The sequence below is a fragment of the Drosophila serrata genome, unplaced genomic scaffold, assembly GCF_035046125.1.
Source record: "Drosophila serrata isolate PLE 108 unplaced genomic scaffold, ASM3504612v1 contig_243, whole genome shotgun sequence".
Taxonomy (NCBI): Eukaryota; Metazoa; Arthropoda; class Insecta; order Diptera; family Drosophilidae; genus Drosophila; species Drosophila serrata.
Window position 1 is genome coordinate 47,002 of NW_028257141.1, and position 17,590 is coordinate 64,591.

The 17,590-nt window shown below is 41.9% G+C and overlaps 1 protein-coding gene and 1 long non-coding RNA gene across 2 annotated transcripts in view; both read right to left on the reverse strand.

The window, feature by feature from the left end:
• LOC110187879 (unconventional myosin-VIIa-like) overlaps positions 1 to 17,590 on the reverse strand; it is a 159,931-nt gene that overhangs the window by 15,657 nt on the left and 126,684 nt on the right. The gene's annotated exons all lie outside the window — the stretch shown is intronic.
• LOC147643862 (uncharacterized) lies at positions 4,333 to 5,996 on the reverse strand. Its single transcript, XR_015271480.1, has 2 exons — positions 5,185 to 5,996; positions 4,333 to 5,106 (listed from the first exon to the last, which is right to left on the reverse strand). It is a non-coding gene; the product is annotated as an uncharacterized LOC147643862 (long non-coding RNA).

Below are 17,590 nucleotides of genomic sequence, written 5' to 3' on the forward strand. Positions count from 1 at the left end.
CAATTTATCTCTGTACCATTTACGGAAATTAGTTTGAAACGGCTCTGGTCAACCACCTTGCGAACATTTGCTTCTACAAACGGACAATTTTTAGCAATATAGCCTTCATTGCATTTGAAGCACTTCGTTGGAGACTGACAATCTTTGATTTTATGCTCTGCTCAACCACACTTGAAACGGAGTTCTTCTCGTTTTTGGTGGTTATTTGGTGATGCACTTCGCTAGTCCCACGAATTACGATGCTTATCGTCCAATTGCATTATAATTTCATATTGCTCTCTAAGGGATTTGAACGTCTTGCACGAATAAAGTATTGCCTTGTACTCGTTTTTTTACATCAACTAGTCCGTTTACGATGTACTGCATCACCGCTGATTCCTCAACCTTTCCTGCCGCGGCAATCTGACGTAAATGTAAAATGTATTCGTGAAATGTCTCGCTCTTCTTTTTCTTCATGCTTTGCAACTGGCGATACACGTCGGCGCTATAGGTACTGATTGAAAACTCTTCTATCAGTACTCTCTTTAGTTCATTAAATTCGCTCACACACACTGACTGTAGAAACAATTTGGCTCAACCTATCATCTTGCCTAGAAATCAACATAGCCGAACCTGAACCTCTAACTCATGGTAGAAAAAACGAAACGTGAACAAGTTCTCTCACTTCGAATGGTCAAAGAACTAAACCTCAACAACACAAAAGTGATCAGTTTCTGTTAGCTACCATCATACTCCTGGTAGTAATAAAAGGCATGGCCCCAGAACTCCTAAGAAAACGTAAGCAGAAATCGTAACCCCCCTTCTAGAAATGCAGGAAAAGCCTACACAACCCGGACTGATACTCTTGTACGTTGCGACCGAGGACAGCCGCGTTTAAGATGGGAAGAAGATTAAAGCTCAATGCATTGACCAATTGTAATGAGATATGGCAATTTGTTAAAATAATCGTCATAAGCATTAATTGAGAACAAAGAACGTCAAAGGAAGAACTAAGAACATAAGCGGAAGCAACGACAGCAGCAGAGACGGTGCCAGCTGCACCTTAGGCTTAGAGCGTTGGCAAGTTGATGGGCAATGGGGAACAAAAAAGCGAAAAATTTGTTGGCGCACACAAAACGGACACAAACGCAAATACTTTGACCATTGAAGACGAAGAGAAATATGAATTTCTCAACTACCGTTGAGTCAGAATATCTCAAACTTAGAGTTGACACGAGCAAAAATTTATCTTGCAGCAGTGCGACCAAAATTTAATGTTCGGACCACTTTTGAAGACCGACACCGAGAAAGTGACGGAAGAAAACTTGTACTTATCTATAACAGAATAAATTGCCGGGCTCGAAGGACCAATGCTAAAAAGAAAGAAATTTTCCACGTCGCAGACGAAATTATAACCCAAAGAGGTTAGAATTAAAAAGCCCGGGGGTAGTTGGAAGAGAAACACATCAGCTTTATTTATATATTACTAGCTGTACCCTGCCACGTTTCTCTGTGGCATATTGTGGTTAAGAGGGCACTTCTGAATACATCAAGGTTATGACAAAAGCATCTTCCTGGCATAAGGTGAAGAAGGCAGTCAGAGTTGTCCTAGGCGGATTCAGGGCTCTTTCTTGCACATTTAGTTCTGTGAAATAGACACGTTGACCATTCTCCAAATTGACTGCCAAGTGAACTACAGCTGGATAGCGTTCATGAATTGGGAGCGAAAAAATTCGCCATAATTGAGAGATTTCATCGACAACTCGTACTGCATTGCTGTCACCATTTTCTGCCTGAACACCAAAAACTGCCATATCGCTGCCTTTATTCACGTACTTGCAGTTATATTTAATTGATTTCACGGAATTGCAATATTCAACGTTGATGTGCGCTTTGTATGATTTTGACAATAGTGGTGACAACTTCATGCAAATCCGTATCAACCTCGGCCCGTGGAATCTCAGCGCTCATAACATCGTCGATTTCGTCTGGAGTAATTTTATCATACAGCCAAATCAGTATGTGCGCATGCGGCAATCCTCTCTTCTGCCTATCTACTGAATACATCCAGCACCGCACAGATCCAAAAACTCCATGTTTCACAATGAAATCCATCAGTGACTTGAGCGGTTGTCTGAAAACACGGGCTGTGATGTCATGCCTATCCTAGACGATTGTCCAGAAAATAACACCTGCACTATCTCGTACCAAGCTGGATTGCATGTGAAGGTGATAAAGAAGTCTGCATGTGGCATGGACTACCTATGTATGAGGATGGCAAAATCGTGAGCTTTCCAACGTTGGTTGTATTACGGTCATTCATCACAGCATCCCGCAAATGGATATATTCCTCGGACCGAAGTTTCGTCTGATTCAATCGAAGGAGCCTGACAGTATATGCCGACCTGATGTATCCGGCCAATAACGACATTGCGATTCGAGCTGTAATCAACAGTTGCATTATATCTGAATGCAAGACGATTGTATTGCAGGTTTTGATCTGCTGCAAGCTGTAAACGCGCTTCAGCTACCCTTGCCCTGTCGCGTTCATTATTTTGAGAGTGAATCAAATCGATTGCTGCAGAACGCGACTGCCTTACTCTCAATCGTTTTCTCTCAAGCCTATCTGCTCGTCTTTCTGCTGATTCCTCGTTGTGCATCTGCATTGCTTTCAGCCGCTCAGTCTCTCGGATGGAGGCCCGTTCTTCGTCAGTCATATTCGTAATCTTACGTCTGTTTGCTTCTGTATTGCGAGTACGACGATCCAAACTCGACTTCTTGGGTGGCATGACTTCGTTTCTTACTGAACCTGAACAAAAAAATAAAATTTTTATCTCCAATTTCTTCTTTCAATATGTTTTGAATGTTTGACAGGAAACGCTTTGATTCAGCTGGCTGCCTGTAAAGGGCGCAGCAGTAGGGGCACGGGGAAACGCTAAAAAAATTGATATATTCGCAAATGCAGATAAGCTATCAACATCAAAAGTAGACAATAACCGAGCTGGAACCTCAACGCATGTTGTGTAAAAATTTGGGCTTAAACGGTTCAGAACTTTTCAAGTTTCTTCTTTCAATATGTTTTAAATGTTTAACAGGAAATGCTTTGATTCAGCTGGCTGCCTGCAGAGGGCGCAGCAGTAGGGGCACGGGGAAACGCGAAAAAATTGATATATTCGCAAATGCATATAAGCTATCAACATCAAAAGTAGACAATAACCGAGCTGGAACCTCAACGCATGTTGTGTAAAAATTTGGGCTTAAACGGTTTAGAACTTTTCAAGTTTCTTCTTTCAATATGTTTTGAATGTTTGACAGGAAATGCTACGATTCAGCTGGCTGCCTGTAGAGGGCAGTAGGGGCACGGGGAAACGCTAAAAAAATTGATATATTCGCAACCGCAGATAAGCTATCAACATCAAAAGTAGACAATAACCGAGCTGGAACCTTAACGCATGTTGTGTAAAAATTTTGGCTTAAACGGTTCATAACTTTTCAAGTCTATGAAGGAAGTAGACACGAACAGAGCATTTTTATATATATAGACTAGCTGACCCGGCAGACTTCGTACTGCCTCATCGTGAGAGATTTTAATTTTTGTTTAAAAACTCTGGCGGTTATGTCATGTCTATCAACTGGTGTTTGGCTATGTAGTAATTCCTTCTTGATTTCGGACCATTTTGGGTTACATGTGAATGTAACAAATAAGTCTGGGCGGCCATAATGCCAGAAACTAAAGAGCGTAAAGGATCTGGTGGTGGGACCAATTGTGGCAATTTTATTTTGCCTTCAGCACAACATAATCCAGTAGATTCACCAGTGTATTTTAACGCCTTACAATATTTACAAATTGTTTTCATTTCCCCAATTGTTACTGATTTGTCGGCACAATAATCAATTGACGGATCATAGTGTAATGCAGCTCGTTCAAGAATCACAGGAGCACTGCGTCTGCGGATTCGCTCAATTTCATTATGTCTAGCTTGCTGTTGTTGTGTTTGATGTGCACGAACTCGTTGCATTCTAAGCCTATCTCCTACATTGTCACTCACTAAAGAACGCAATTCTGACATAGCAATACGACTATTTTCTTGATCTCTCTGTCTCTGGTCATCAGTGCGGTTAGCACGTGAGGTAGCTCTTCGCACATTTGATTGACTACGACGACCTACGTTAGGTCGTCTTCTCCTCGGCATCGTAAATTGTAATTGAGAAAATTTCCCACTTATTTAGCAGTAAAGTGTCACTATCACAAAAAAGAGCACATTACTTGGAATGTCACTATCACAAAGGATCACCAAAGTAAAGAAAGTTCTCGCGCACGTAGCCACAAAGATAGAAGGATGCACTCATAGATATCGTAACTCGTAACACAATATAATATCGTAATACAATATTCTTTGTTTCTCCATTCTCCGCGTAAATATAAAGACTTTTTGGTTTTCCGACTCGTGAACACGCAACATATAATTGTCCGTGTGAAAAACAATCTTCATCCAAATCCAGACCACACAACTCCAGAGATTGACCTTGAGCTTTATTTATGGTCATTGCAAACGCCAAACGAATGGGAAACTGCAATCTCTTGAACTGCAACGGTGTATCTGTCGGGATCATAGGAATCCTAGGAATGAGGACATCTTCACCTTTGAAAGGACCACTTATGATCGTTGCTTCTACTATGTTGTTCATCAATTTCTTGACTGCGAGTCGCGTACCGTTGCAGAGTTTCGGCTGATTTATATTCCGGAGCATGATAATCGGCACACCTATTTTTAATTTCAATATGTGTGGTGGCATTCCAGGCAGATCAAGTGAGTTTAGAAATTCGGTAGGGTAATTAACTGCTTCCTCTGCTTCCACAACGGTATCTATCGACTTATATGTAATTTCGTCAGTTTCTATGCTTTTTTGGATTACATGATTGAGCTGGTAGACATCTTTGTTCTTGGCAGCGAGAATCGCTCGTCCACTGAGCCAATCGTGGTTCCTATAATTTATTCGGATATTGGGGAACACTTTTTGGATAAGTTCTTCCTTCGATGTAACTAAATTACAGAAATTCCCGGGCAATACTATTTTTCTCGACGTCTCATTGACTGGCAGCTTTCCGTTCCCAATGTCCAGTAGCTGTCGTGAGAATACGTCGGCTGAGTCATTGTTCTGTAACTGGACACGCATATTCGTCTTCAACTGTAATGTACGTACATGTTTCCACAATATAGAATATTTCAGGCAAGCATTTATCTCGTCAGCTGGTGTCGATCGGGAAATCACAGGCAACGTTTGTCTGAAATCCCCTGCGAGCAATATTAACGCGTTCCCATGCATTGCTCTCAGCCGCTCAGTCTCTCGGAAGGAGGCCCGTTCTTCGTCAGTCATATTCGTAATCTTACGTCTTTTTGCTTCTGTATTGCGAATACAACGACCCAATCTCGACTTTTTTGGTGGCATGACTTCGTTTCTTACTGAACCTGAACAAAAAATAAAATTTGTATCTCCAATTTCTTCTTTCAATATGTTTTTAATGTTTGACAGGAAATGCTTTGATTTGCTTGTAGAGGGCGCAGTAGTAGGGGCACGGGGAAACGCTAAAAAAATAGATATATTCGCAGCCGCAGATAAGCTATCAACATCAAAAGTAGTCAATAACCGAGCTGGAACCTCAACGCATGTTCTCTAAAAATTTGGGCATAAACGGTTCAGAACTTTTCAAGTTTCTTCTTTCAATATGTTTTGAATGTTTGACAGGAAATGCTTTGATTCAGCTGGCTGCCTGTAGATGGCGCAGCAGTAGGGTCACTTGGAAACGCTAAGGGTGGACTACCCCTAACATTTAGGGGGATGAAAAATAGATGTTGGCCTATTCTCATAGATACCGGATAAGCACAAAAAATTTCATCAAAATCGGTCAAGCCGTTTCGGAGGAGTAAGGGCACGAAAACTGTGACACGAGAATTTTATATATTAGATATCACCAATCAGAGGTATTTGTGCAAAAAATTGAAAGCTGGAGTAAAATAAATTTATTGTTTATTGTCTTGTGCTGAAATATTGCACCTCGCTTTCAATTCTTGGCACATACGTATTTATAGTAGAGCAACATTGCATGTATTTATTCAATTATATATATTGTCTAAAATTAACATATACATACATAAAATTGAACCGCACTTGGACGCAACATTTATTTATGTTATTTATTGTATTATATTGCAATCACTGTCGCCCCCTTCCCCTCCTCTCTCGTTAGAACTCGCTTTAATAGTTGGGAAGTTAATCCAAGCTTGCGCACCAATACATAAAGCCTTATACATATACTAGCAGCTGCAGCGGTGAACTTTTTCGTTTTCGTTTTCGCTTGTGTGCCGGTGCAGTCGTTGTTGTTGTTGTGCTCTCTTAGTTTGGCGCGCTTAGATTCGCGGACCGCCAAGTGACGCGCTACCCTGTTTTTGCCGGGTATACTCTTTTTCGGTCATTTGATTGGCGGACCGCCAAGTGACGCGCTACCCTGTTTTTGTCGGGTATACACTTTTCGGCGTCACTTGCACCCACTATTATTATTGACACTGCGTGACCCGTTTCAATTAAATAAATTATTGTCATCAGAAAAATTATTTAATAGACTTTTCGAACAAAATAAAAATATTAATTTGTAATATTAATTAATTAATTATTAATATTAAATATTTATTAAATTAAAAGGAATATTTATATATATATATATTTTTATTATTTTTAATTGAGTGTTTATTTGATATTATTTTGATATTATTTATATTAGATTCGAAAGCTATAATTAATACTTTCGTCGTCTTTCTGCTTTATACAATAATTTTCGGCCATTATTATCATTCTTGGGAAAATTAATTTAATTAATTCGTAAAAATGAGCCAGGATACAAAGAATAAATCTCTTCTGGAGGAGTTAAAAAGCAAGCTTCAAAGTAGGGTCAGAACCATTCGCCGATTAAACGAGCGGCTGGAACAGGGTTCGATTCCGATTTTAGAAGAAGAATTGAAATGTCGACTCGAAAACTAAATGCTTCAATTAACAAGGCAAATCAAATTCAAGAACAGATATAAGAAATAGATAGTGGCGATGAATATGGCGACGAGTTGGAAGAACTTAGCATCGTGACCAAGGCAAAATTGATGGCATTATTATCTGCCATTAAGACAGCAGCCAGCAGCGAAACTCCGGGATCAGCTGCGGCAGCACCAACTCGTGCGCGACTTCCGAATTTGGCATTGCCAAAATTTAGTGGAAATTATTCGGAATTTAAAAATTTTATTAGCCTTTTCGAAACTTTGGTTCATAAAGATGCCAGCATTCCAGTTATCGAAAAATTTAACCATTTAATTTCATGTCTCTCTGGTGAAGCCTTAGGAACAATTAAAGCTTACGAAGTCACCGAGAGTAATTACGAAAAGGCGATGGCCAGTTTGAAAAAGGTTTACGATAACGAATGCCTCATCTTTATGAATAATATTTCAACATTGTTTAGTCTTCCAAAAATATCGCATCAATCCGCATCCTCCTTGAGAAATCTTATCGACACTGTTTCGTCGATTTACGGTTCTCTGCTACCGATAGGAGATGATACAAAAATTTCAAACGCAATGTTGATATATTTGGTATTAAATAGAGTCAACCCAGTGACCAAACAAAAATGGGAGGAACAGCTCGATTATGAGACATTGCCACTTTGGTCCGATTGTGAGAAGATGTTAAATCGCCGATACCAGCATTTATCGGCTGAAGAATCGACAAAACCAAAGCTGGAAAAATTACCGTCAAGCAAATCACATAATCGAAGCTCATTTTCGTGTTCTTCCTCCAACAGCAAGCCTCAGCAAACTTGTAGCTATTGCAATGCAGAAGATCATTCACTACAGAATTGCAGCCCGTTTGGGCGTCTCTCTGTAATGCAAAGGTTCGAGTTTGTTAAGTCATCCTCCTTATGCATAAATTGTCTGCGAAAAGGCCATACTGTGTCAAAATGCAAAGGAAAAAAGTGTAGAGCTTGTGACCGCTCACATCACAATCTGCTCCACAGATACACAGTGCCTGATAAAAGTTTAGCGTTGCCACCCCTTCAAGAGAATATTTCTTCTCCCTTTAACCAAGAGCAGCCTTCCACGTCACATGTTATGCATGCTACGTCATTGGACAGGGTGATCTTGGCTGCGTCAATCGTAAGCGTGCGCACCAAAAGCGGCGAATACGTTTTAGCCCGAGCACTGCTGGACTCTGGGTCTCAAACGAATTTCATAACAGAAAAATTATCGAACCGCTTACAGATTCGTAGAGAGGAGTCGTGTATCAACTTACTTGGTATTGGCGAATCCAATTCTCAAGTCAAGAAAAAGATACACACCGTGGTGAAGTCACGAATCAATGGGAGTGAGTTCTCGTTCGATTTCTGGATCTTGAAATCGATCACCGGTTATCATCCCGATCCAAATCGGTGAACGTCAGCGATTGGAAGATCCCAAAGAACCTCCCATTAGCAGACCCTTACTTTTACAAGTCTCAAAAAATTGATATGCTAATCGGAGCCGAATCATTTTTCGAATTGCTAGCTAGGTCAAATTAAACAAGGTCCTGACTATCCAACTCTTCAAAAGACCCTTCTTGGTTGGGTTGTCTCGGGGAGATATAAATCTGCAGCCCCGAAGCAAGTTGTGACTAGTTTCAGTTGTAGTGAAGAATAGTTAGTGTCGATCGACACCACGCTACAGAAATTTTGGTCACTGGAGGAAATGCCAAATCCAAAGAAAATTCTGTCGCCTGAGCACAAATTATGTGAAGAGTACTACAGGAAGACTACTCAGGTATTGCCATCAGGTCGGTTTGAAGTAAGGCTGCCGTTTAAATCTGACCCTAAGGGGTTAGGCAATTCTTTTGATGTTGCAAAACGGCGGTTTTTGTCGCTTGAGAGAAGGTTGTCTCGAGATCCTGACTTAAAGACCATGTACTTGGAATTTATGGAAGAATATCTCGCCTTAGGTCATATGTCGCCTACAGACAACAAAATTCCGTCCACTCCACATTATGTCATTCCCCATCAATGTGTGTTGAGGCCCCAGAGTACGTCAACAAAGTTGCGCGTTGTTTTCGATGCATCGTGCAAAACATCGACTTAGGTGGCCTTAAATGACCTCTTGATGGTGGGACCGACAATCCAAGAAGAGTTGTACTCCACTCTACTCCGCTTCCGGCTGCACAGGTATGTCCTGACTGCCGATGTAAAAAAGATGTATCGCCAAGTGATGGTTAACGAAGCGGATAGGCAGTTTCAACTCATAGTGTGGAGAAGAGACCCCTCTGAATCCTTGAGATTATACAAGCTCAACACCGTTACATATGGTACTGGACCAGCCCCTTTTCTTGCTATTCGGTGTTTAAAAAGGTTGAGTGAATCTGCGAAACTTTCATTCCCTAGAGCTGCCGCCGTATTTGGATCCGATTTTTACGTCGATGACATGCTAACTGGTGCTGCATGCGTAGAGGAGCTACGGACAATCAAGTCTGAAGTGTCTCAGGTTCTTCAAACAGCAGGTTTTGAATTGACAAAGTGGTTTTCAAACTCACCTGAGGTCACTGCAGCTGAGAGCACAGTTAAGTCGATACCTATCTCGGACTCAGAGTCAACTAAGGCGTTAGGAATATCTTGGTTGCCTAGCGAAGATGCCTTCAAATTTAAAATTGACGATTCTGTCATGGGTCTCCGAACGACAAAACGGAACATTTTATCGGTGACATCCAAGCTGTTTGACCCCCTCGGCTTATTAAGTCCCATTGTAATAAAAGGAAAGATCCTATTGCAGGAACTGTGGCTTAAGAAGTTAGACTGGGATGAGTCAATTCCGCTGAATTTAGAAACTGCTTGGAATATGCTAAAAAACACCTTGTCTCAATTGGATAAGATAGCTATTCCTCGGTTTGTGCATACTGATCCGATGTCACCGGTGCAATTACATGCCTTTGCCGACGCATCCATGAGAGCCTAAGGAGCTTGCGTCTACATTCGTAGCAAATATGCTGAAGGTTAGAAAGTATCGCTGTTGACTTCAAAGTCGAAGGTAGCGCCGCTAAAGACAAAAACGCTCCCAAGGCTTAAGTTATGTGCCGCTCACCTTCTCGCAGATCTCTGCCAGAGAATCAAACCGCTAATAAATGTCCCTATCGAGCGAATCGTTTACTGGTCGGATTCGGAAGTCACTCTCCATTGGATCCGATCTCATTCATCGTCGTTGTCGACATTAGTTTCGAACAGGGTTGCGGAGATTCAAGAATGGTCAGGACAGGCTACATGGCGGCATGTTCCAACGAAGCAAAACCCAGCAGATATAGTGTCTAGAGGTTGTGACGTCAATGAAATTGGACAGTCGATCTGGTTCACGGGGCCTCAATTTCTGAAGGACGAGGAGGAGACTGGCCCAAAAATGTTCATTTCGAACCGGATGCGGAAGTCTTGCGGCAGGAATCAAGAAAGACTGTGGTCGGACTGACCGCTGCGGTGCAAACTTCCGATTTGCTAGACGTCATCGAGGGATTCTCGTCACACCTGAAACTGCTGAGAGTGTTCGCTTATATGTTCCGCTTTATAAGAAAATGTAAAGACAAGAGTATAGTTTTCGAAAAAACTCTGTCACCGACTGAATATACTAAAGCATTTAATAAGATCGTCGAAATAATTCAGAATCACGAGTATCAAGTAGAAATAGTACAAATTCGTAAAGGTTCCAAGGTCGGCCCAAGTCTTCAGCGATTGAACCCATTCATCCATGAAGACACCGGCATTTGGTGCAATTTATCGTTGTTGCGAGTTGGGGGGGCGACTAGCAAACGCTCCTATATCCTACGATGCCAAGTTTCCCTTGCTGTTGACGAAACGCTCCCAATTTGTGCAGAGCTACGTCCGGCGTCTGCACCATACAAATTTTCATGTCGGTCCTCGAGAACTTGTGAGCATCCTACGACAGCGTATTTGGACCATAAACGCTCAGGAACTCTGGAGTCAGACAGTTCGATCGTGTGTGCGGTGTTTTAAATACAAGCCCCGACTGATGACTCAAATTATGGGAAATCTTCCCGCAGAAAGACTCCGTGCTCTCCGCCCATTTGCAATATGTGGCGTTGATTTTTGTGGCCCAGTTTATACGACATTGAAAATACGAGGAAGGCCCCCATATAAGTCCAACATTGCCTTACTTGTTTGTTTTGCGTCCAAGGCGGTTCATTTAGAAATTGTTTCAGACCTAAGTACTGACTCTTTTTTATTGGCTTTTTAAAGGTTTATTGGTCGCCGAGGATGTCCCCAGACCGTGCATTGCGACAACGCGACGAACTTCGTCGGAGCGAGTCGCCACTTCCAGGCTCTTCGCGAGAGACTCGAGGAGCAGGCGGACGCGATTCGCGAGTTCGCATCAAAAAGCGGATGCGAGCCCCCTCGGGCTCCGCACATGGGCGGACTATGGGAGGCAGGTGTGAAAACTGCCAAGCACCTACTCCTACGAGCGGTGGGCGGCGCACTCCTCAACGCAGAAGAGCTGGGGACAGTCCTCGTCGGAATCGAGGCCATGATGAACTCGCGGCCCCTCGGAGCTCTCAGCCAAGACCCAAGCGACGGAGAGGCACTCACTCCAGGACACCTGCTGACAGGCGGGCCCCTCGTCGCAGCACCAGCACTGCGGACCCCGGACCAGGCGGGTCTCAGCTGCTTGCGGCGATGGCGGCTTGTCTCGTCAGTCAAGCAAATGTTTTGGCGGCGATGGTCCCGGGAGTATGTCCTGGGCCTCCAAATCCGAGGAAAGTGGCACCACGAGCAGGAAAATATCAAGGAGGGACAGCTCGTCATCGTGGCAGAGGACAACCTGCCGCCTCAACAGTGGCTACTAGGACGGATCGTCGCGACGCACGCAGGGGAGGACGGCATGGTCAGGGTCGTCGATCTTAGACGGAGCGATGGAGCCATCTTCCGGAGGGCGATTCACAAGCTGGCGCCGCTTCCAGGATGTTGAAGCCGTGGAGGCGTTCAACGGGGCCGGTGTTGGCTGAATTCATAATTTTTGAAGTCTAGTGTAGTTAGTTTAGGGCGAAGGCGAGAGCGCAATAAAGCTCTCTCGCGCTCTTCGCGAATTCGCCTCGCCTTCGCCAACCTTAGCATAAGCTAGGCTAAGCTAGAAAATATAGTTATTCGCATTTTTTGAACTCGAAGCGACGCATCAATTTTTTCGTTTGTGCCAAGTCTTGCCACCACATCTCGGTTTTCGTTAATTGAAATTTTTAATAAACTAATTAAAAAATTCAGAGGGAGATTATGCACATATATCAAATGCTCGCTGTACTTCATACATTGATGCACATATAAATAAAACCAACATAAACATAAATAAAGAGTCCCAGTAATTCACCCAAGTGTCCGAAATCCAATCTTGTCGGTATGCCTTGGTCGGCTAGCACAAAATGCAAGTATTAGCATTATTGTTGCATGCGAGCCCCACATTCATTTGGACTCAAGTATGTGCATCTACCCTCTTGCTCCAACCTAAGCGATCAAAGCTTCCTACATAAGATATACATAGCCGTCTCTCTGCTGCGGCGGTTGGCAGCGCAGCACGAAACTAAGCCTTCCTTAGCTCCTAACGGAGCTAATGGAACGGTATTTGTTTTTTTTTTTTATTATTTTCTTTTTTGTTAATAATGGCAGATCTTTGCTAAGCCTTTTTGTAAATAAATAAAATAAAATAAATAAATAAAAAAAAATAATAATAATTAGGATAAGATCATGGTTTTATATATGATTGAAGCGGCACCTTCGCTGCTCCCAAAAACCCGAGAAACTCTTAAATATTGGAGCGGCGCTACATGCTGCCCCAAACCCATCAAATAACTAAAACCTTAGTTACAAAAAACACCCTTGGAGATTTTCTTATTTACCTGGATACGGTAACAGAGGAGTAACCACCGCAGCAGTCGCGGGGGATGTAGGGGGTGACGATGCTCGCCAGCACTCTGGAGTTGTCCAAAGTAAGCTATATGATGGGAGAACTTCTCTCCGTTGCTATCTGCCCTTAAGGCGAGATAATCAATTCAATATAATGAATTTAGAGGACAACGGATCTAAGTCTATTTGTTCTGGGAACTGACCTGAATTGTTTTGGTTTTCCCAGTTGATCTGTTTGCGCCAAGATTCATTACTTTGTTTTTTACTTGGCTTTTTAACAAAGTTGGAATTTTGTTCTAGGTCTCGATGGGCCATTAAGTTTTTCTCTTGTTTTTCGGGAGCATAGTTAATAGTTGTAATACTGCATTAGGTTCTGGTCCCCTTGACGCACCGACTCAAGTTCCTGACGGAACAGGATCAAGGATATTTTGTCTGCATAGGAGCAGACTAATCTAGCCAGAATGACGTCAAAGTTGAGCACGGTATTGCCTCCATGCCACATACTCGTCTTGTAAGCCCATAAAATCTGGGATTGACTTTACTGTGCGTAACGGTGTATCGCATTGTTTTGCATCCTGCTTTACTGATACCCTCTTATAGCGTTCAATTTCTGGAGCCTCTACGCGCAAATGCCCTAGTTTTCGCTTTGAATTGAGCTTTAAGCTTTTCTTCCTGACGGGCCAGTGCGGCATTAATAAACATTGTCTACGAATTGTTTATTTCTGCCTGCACTGTTTGATATATTCGGGTATGTTGGTCCAGCTCTTTTTCACTCCCACTTTCGAATTTCCCTCAATGGGCCTGTGTTAATCATCGGCCCCCAAGATGATTCATAATAAACACAATTTGTTGCATTTGCTATGTTTGTATATGAAAAAACAAATTAAATAAAATAACCGAGTTTTTGGTATCCAAATAAATAAACGAAATTTTTCTGGAGGTAGCAGTGCTGATAACTGACACCGCTAGTATTTATTTATATGTCGCGTTTACAGTGGCACTTTAATTTGAAATTTTATAATGCACTTGTTTGTGTTATTATTTTTTATACTCGAGTGTTGGGATTTTTATTTTATTTCTCTCTGTGTGTGTATTAAAGTATTCTGATCAAACCACATACATGTTTTTCTGGGTGTGGGTCCTACTCTTTTGGGTGCCAAATATATTTTAGGTGTGTGGGTCTCCGGTAGTTCCCACGCAGCAGTTGCGGGGGATGTAGGGGGTGACGGTGCTCGCCGTCACGCCAGTACTCTGGAGTTGTCCAGAGTAAGTTATATGATGGGAGAATTTTTCTCCATTGCTATCTGCCCTTTAGATAATCAATTCAATATAATGAGCTTCCGCTCTGTATTACAATAAAATCAAAACTGAAACTTATTATCTGTACTCAAGCTAAACGTGGATGGCAAGCTGGCCGCTCGTCAGGCCAAAGTGCATACACTGGCAAAAATAGCATAACTCACCATACCGGGAGCAATTGGGCTCCAGGCACGGCCCCTAAAAGCGTTAATGCTTAGGTTCCGTTGCATCTCGGTGGCATTGATTAACCACTACATTTTCGCGGTAAAAACTAAACGGGTTCGTTCCGGGTCATCGGAAAAGATGATGAGCTAAGCGATATTGAAATATTACAATATCTAAGGCCAAGCTTACTCGGCGTGGCTATGAAGATCATACTTTTGCTTGAACCCTCGGATTTAAATTCAAATATGCTTTCAATTTACTCATCAATCGATTTGATAATAAAGTCCTGCATTTTCAGGAAAACGTACAGGCAATATTTGGGTTAAAAGTGCCGATAAGGGATCGGCCAAGGGCCTTCGGGAACTAAGAGATTGCGCGAATTCGCATCTGCGAGCTATCCGTACCAGTGATACCACACTGCAGATCTTGGATGGATTGGGAAAAATGGGAAGATGATTCGTCTATAAACTGAGCTATCTATTTGGGAGTCTATGGAGTCGTTCTTGCAGAGGAGGTGTAGGATTTTACGCAAACGCCAGGCCAGCAGGTGGGACAAAACTTGGTATATCTATCAAATACATTTATTGCTACAGTTAAGAACTCAAGTTTTCCGTTATGTCTATTTTGTAATGCAAGGGATCATTACTTGCCAAAATGGTCTCGATTTTTAAATTCAAATCTGAATCTTCGATGTAGAGAAGAAAGAAGTTGCACCTGTGCCTTAACTGCTTGGCATAGTTTGCAGCAATGCAAGTCAACGCACTGCAGATATTGTCAAATGAAACACCATTCATTGTTGCATGTTAATCAAGACCCATCCGTACCGTCCACCTCAATCTCATCACACACTAGTCTCTAGGATTGGTGAATATTCCTTGATTTCTGATAAGGCAGTCGACATTCTAGCTCAATCCCAGGATGTAAGCCATCGTGCCTCATTCTCCTCTGTTGTGACTCATTATATGAGGGAATATTAGCCCCATTTCCCTGCACCTGATACCTGATGATGAAGCGGACGAGGATCCCGAATGCTGCAATTACTTGGCCCACCATGCAGCACTACTTCACGATGCCGAGTGGTAATTGACGGCTCCGGAAAGGATTCAAAGGGTCAATTCGCGACTGCACATAGGCACATCTTTTCAAAGGGACTTAAATGGATTATGCCTACGTTTCCGTTTGCATCTTTATGTATTTTGCGCTGACATCGAAAATATGTTAAGAGGCAATTTGGTGTCAGACGAGCATACGCAGTATCAACGTATAGTTTGAAGAAAGGAGGAGAAACCTACACTGGAACACTACACTTTGATGACCGTCACATACGGATTAGCTTCAACGCCGTTTTTAGCCGTTTGAATTGTATCCAAATGCTGTTGTCGTTCTTGACAGAGAATCTTATGTTAGTGACATTCCGACTGGCTGCGATAAAATTAAGGATCTCAATGCGCTCAATTCAAACCTTCAAAGTGGAGCTCAAACTGCTGCCCTCTCTTAAACCCCATACCACAGGAGAATTGCCAGTATCCTTCTGACGGTTTGGAACAAAAAAAATTCTGTTCGATTTGTAAAAGTTTTGGGACATTGTTAGGAACCAAAAGTGGACTCTCTCTTCTTGAAGCTAGAAACACCTAGAATTACAAACAGCTCTAAGCAACAGCACGTTGATTTCTGAACTGGCCAAGATCTACGATATTGCTTGCGCCCACAACTGTGTTACTAAAGATTCTCTTTCAAGATAACTGTCTAAATTCTGTCGAATGGAATGAGGTATTAGTTCCCCAATTATGTACACGATGGCAACAGTTCGTATTATATATATATGGACGTTTATGCACTACGGTCAGTACACTGAAGTGGCCCGTATGACACCAGGCACGTGCCTGTTTAGGTTAGGTGTTAGGTGTTAGTAGTATAGAACAGAATACGAGGAAATTGACTACAGACGTGCTGCCATGCTGCTTGAATGTTTACTAAGTGTGTTAGTATTAATGATTTAATTTCGGAAAATTATCTACGTTGGAGACTATTATTTGTACATACGACTCAAAAAGGTTCATGCAGTTCAAAGGAGGTTCCACAGTCGCGCAACACTAATGGTATATAGGATCAAGAACTTCTACATGGTAAGTGAAATTTGAGCTGACTCTAAAAGTCAGCACTTTCCACGTCACCATGGATAAGGTTATAATTAAAGGTTATTCCTAGCAACGGTTTACGATTGGCTAAGAACGGTAAGTTTATTAAGAGGAGTCTATTTGAACAGAAAGGTAATCTTTGATTTGCATCCCAATTTAAACCGCGTAGAGCAAAAAGTAAAAAGTTGTTTAGAACCGATGCACTTACTATGGACGCTGTACTTAGGGCACTTGTAGAAGCTTTCTGACGTTTTACGTCCAATAAGTTATATATATATAAGTCTAAGTTATTTTTTTTTAACGTGAATTCTTTTTTTTTTCATTGGAACTCGCAATGGTACGTCCACATTATAAGGCATCGATCCAGATTCCATTTTTAATGTTGAATCACATTAGACGACAGAAATTCTACGCTGAAACGCTACAACTCTTCTTTCTAATTTCTAGAATGACTTTGCAATTCAGTCGTAACAAATCAATCTTTCTAAAATTTCCATAGCAACATAGCATTCAGAAGTCCAAATGAATTATTCTGGCGTCATGTTCGAAAAACAAAAACAATTCTCATGGGTTTAGCTTAAAAAACTCCGAAACAAAGTAGACAATGAAAATTCGAGCTAAATTCGGCTACTGCCGATCTTTTTTACTGTTTTCGAAGTGATTTGAAGCAGCGGTTCCGATATTAAAGTGAAATGAAGAAAAATATTATTTACCGAAATAAAAAGAATCTATAGTCTCGATGTTGAAATTGATTTTTTCGCAGCTCTAATGACAGCTGCAGTGTTCACAAGTGTTTTGCGTTGTAATTTATTAAAAATTGTTAAAAGGTAAGTGACTTATTTGTATTCCACAGTTCACCTTCGACAGTCTAACCGATCGGTCGTGTTCTTCCGCGAGACGTCTACGTAACGCAGCATCAAAACATCCAAACGCTAGCACAAAGCAAACGAAAACAATTCTTATCTCTACTTCAACCGGAGCGACAAACAATTTTGGAAACTTTTAAGAGGCCTTAAAGTTTGTTGACCTCACTATGCTTGACCCACCGGACATCTGG